This window comes from Pseudophryne corroboree, chromosome 6 (assembly GCF_028390025.1).
Source record: "Pseudophryne corroboree isolate aPseCor3 chromosome 6, aPseCor3.hap2, whole genome shotgun sequence".
NCBI classification, from domain to species: Eukaryota; Metazoa; Chordata; class Amphibia; order Anura; family Myobatrachidae; genus Pseudophryne; species Pseudophryne corroboree.
In genome coordinates, this window is record NC_086449.1 from 227,434,409 (window position 1) to 227,438,145 (window position 3,737).

Sequence of the window (3,737 nt, forward strand, 5' to 3'; positions counted from 1 at the left end):
GTTGCACATTATTAATGCATTTTTACATGACACACATAATGCTCCTTACACATATTCTGAACACTACTGCACAACCAACCCACTCACATGCACACAGCACTCACTGCCACTAACACTGTGACCTCTGCCTCTACTTGGATACAGTTGTGTCCTCATAAATCTTGCCTCAATGCTAACATTGGGCACCTTTTTTTTTTTTTTTGAAAATGCATCTTATTTGCATTGCTATGTGGCTAGGATGCACAAGCAGCTTCTGCTGATTAAAATGATATGTAGCATGCCTATATACTGTGTGATACTGTGGCTGTATCTGCATATGAAATGCTACATACAGAATATAGGCATGCCGCATATCATTTTAATCAGCAGAAGCTGCTGATACCCCTAGGCATATCAAATGCCCTAGGCAATTGCCTAGTTTGCCTATGCCTATGGTCGGCTCTGTGAATAGACTGAAGTGATCGCAAGCGTCAGGGCCGTTTTTAGCCAATTTGGCTCCCAGTGCGAGATTTCAAAATGCACCCCCCCCCATTGCTGTAAAAAAAAAATTGCGTGGCCGCCCCACACATAGCTATAAAAAGAAAAAGCATGCGCGCGCCTACGGCACGCGCGCTCCCGACAAGGGTGTGTGGCCTGATTAAAATGGGTGTGGTCTCATTAAAGTGGGCGTGGCCTCATCTGGTATCATCACGCCCACCACAGGGGAAAAAAAAATTCCCCATTTTACACATTACAGCAGGCAAGTGTCCCCATTTTACACAGCGCGGCAGGCAGGTGTCCCCATTTTACACAGCGCGGCAGGCAGGTGTCCCCATTTTACAAAGTGCGGCAGGCAGGTATCCCCATTTTACACAGTACGGCAGGCAAGAGTCCCCATTTTACACAGTACGGCAGGCAAGAGTCCCCATTTTACACAGTACGGCAGGCAAGAGTCCCCATTTTACAAAGTGCGGCAGGCAGGTGTCCCCATTTTACAAAGTGCGGCAGGCAGGTGTCCCCATTTTACACAGTGCGGCAGGCAGGTGTCCCCATTTTACACAGTGCGGCAGGCAGGTGTCCCCATTTTACACAGTACAGCAGGCAGGTGTCCCCATTTTACAAGGTGCGGCAGGCAGGTATCCCCATTTTACACAGCACGGCAGGCAGGTGTCCCCATTTTACAAAGGGCAGCAGGCAGGTGTCCCCATTTTACAAAGTGCGGCAGGCAGGTATCCCCATTTTACAGAGCACGGCAGGCAGGTGTCCCCATTTTACACAGCACGGCAGGCAGGTGTCCCCATTTTACAAAGTGCGGCAGGCAGGTGTCCCCATTTTACACAGTGCGGCAGGCAGGTGTCCCCATTTTACAAAGTGCGGCAGGCAGGTGTCCCCATTTTACACAGCACGGCAGGCAGGTGTCCCCATTTTACACAGCACGGCAGGCAGGTGTCCCCATTTTACAAAGTGCGGCAGGCAGGTGTCCCCATTTTACAAAGTGCGACAGGCAGGTGTCCCCATTTTACACAGTGCGGCAGGCAGGTGTCCCCATTTTACAAAGTGCGGCAGGCAGGTGTCCCCATTTTACACAGTGCGGCAGGCAGGTGTCCCCATTTTACACAGTGCGGCAGCCAGGTGTCAAGTGGGGGGGGGGGGGAGGAAGGGAGGGAGGGGGAGAGAGATAGAGATACTACTTACATCTTCCCGCTCTTCAGGTCCGGCCGCCTCACGTCCCTCGCGCCAGCCGCCTCCTCCTTCCAGACTTATCTCCTCTCCTCCCTCTTCTCGAGCACTCCTGCTCGGGGGGCGGAGTTTCGTGGAATGACACGTTTGCGACGTGACGTCACGGCGCAAATGCATCATTCCGCGAAACTCCGCCCCCCGTGCAGGAGCGCTCGGGAAGAGGGAGGAAAGGAGATAAGGACACACAAAGTGCCGCGGCAGGCGCCCCGTGCGGTTGCACGGCGCGCCCGCTGCTAGAAACGGCACTGGCAAGCGCTGAGTAGGTTCAGAGCTACTCTGAAACTGTACAAACTGTTTTTGCAGATCTCAGCTGCACAAGCGTTCGCACTTCTGCTAAGCTAAAATACACTCCCCAGTGGGCGGCGGAATAGCGTTTGCACGGCTGCTAAAACTAGCTAGCGAGCGATGAACTCGAATGACCCCCATTATTTCCCAATAAGCTTTACTAATATACACACTTCACAACTGCTGACTGATTGTTGAATCACATGGCAAGTGTTACATACTTACTATCGCCACAATATTATAACAAGTGGATACAAATGTTACTTCTGTGCTCTGTAGTCGCATATTAATTAAGCATTTGACTGTGTCCTCCTTTCTATTCAGACTTATCTATTGGCAAGTTTTACTGCCTTTTAGCAGTAAAACAGACACATTTGTTTCTTTTTCACCTAACAGTGAATTGTAGTCTATAACAGGTCTTTCTGCAGCAGGTTACATTGGTTTCTGCAGGGAAACATCGGGGTAGAGTGGTTCTTGATCCAGAGGCACCAACAGGCTAAAGCTTTAGGCTGTCCCAAGATTCATTGGGGCCTCCTCTATAACCCTGCCTCCAGGCACTGTGAGCTCAGTTTCAGTTGGTGTCTGCAGCAGCAGGTCACTTAACAGGTGGGCTTCACTGGGCAGCAGGGACGTGCAGTCAGGGGAGGCAGTGCCTCCCCTGTGATTAATTATTACAATCATACAAAGAAGATACTTATGACACATAGTCTGTGTCATAAGTATCTTCTTTATTTAATTGTAATAATTTGATGCATTTACATGCATTTGGGAGGCACTCATAGCGGTGCCTCCCATAGATAATGGGAATGGGGCAGAGCGGGGGGCGGGGCCATGCACTGGGCTGTATAAGCCCATTCAAATAGATAGGGAAAGCGGCACTGAAAGAAGTGCCTCGCTGACAGGGACACCACCCCCATGTCAGCGAGGCACCTGTGATTGGGCAGCGGATCCAGTGCTGGATCCACTGTCCAATCACCCACGCGACGCTGGAGGCGGAAGAGGCGGCGGGACCCGGCGTCTGTGACCGGCGTTGGAGTGTCGGGGTTGAAGCAGGAGTGAGGGGTGAGTTAGTTTTCTGTTTGTTTTGTCTAAAATGTCCCCGCAGTGCTCACCTCTCCACTGGGCCGCCTGCCTCCAGATCCCGTCCGTCTCTGCAGCCGTCCACCTCCAGATCCCGGGCGAGAGCGACAAGTGAGCGTCTCTCTCTCTCTCTCTCTCTCCCCCCCCCCCCCCTCTGTAACTGCTTCTTTTCATTCACTTTTACAGGTGCCCCTATTGGATTCTAGTGGACGTGACCGGCTTGGGATGTAGGTAAGTTTTCTGTCTCTCATTTTTACAGGTACCCCTATTGGATTCTACTGGACAAGTGGACGTGATTCTCAGCGTGGGATGTAGGTAAGTATGTGTGAGTGTGTAAGTGTGTTATAATAAAATTTTACTTTCACGGTGTGTGTGTTGTGTTTTTATTTGGGTATTTTTGTTGTTGTAGAACTACAAGTACCAGTGAGCCCGTTATTTCCCTGCATGCTGGTACTTGAGGTTCTCCAAGTACCAGCAAGCGGGGGAGGCTTTCTGGGCCTTGTAGTTCCACAACAAAAAACAATATTCTTTTTTTAACGCTCATGACTATCAGCCTGGCACCCACCGCCCAGGGGTGCTGGGGACAGCCTCGGGCTTCACCCCTGGCCCTTGGGTGCCTGGAGGGGGGGGACCCCTTGATTTAAGGGGTCCCC

At 51.3% G+C, this 3,737-nt stretch overlaps 1 non-coding gene across 1 annotated transcript; it reads right to left on the reverse strand.

Annotated features, from left to right (window-relative positions):
* Positions 1 to 2,670: 2,670 nt before the first annotated feature.
* Positions 2,671 to 2,816, reverse strand: LOC134938886 (small nucleolar RNA SNORA14). The gene has a single exon (XR_010181330.1). It is a non-coding gene; the product is annotated as a small nucleolar RNA SNORA14 (small nucleolar RNA).
* Positions 2,817 to 3,737: the final 921 nt, after the last annotated feature.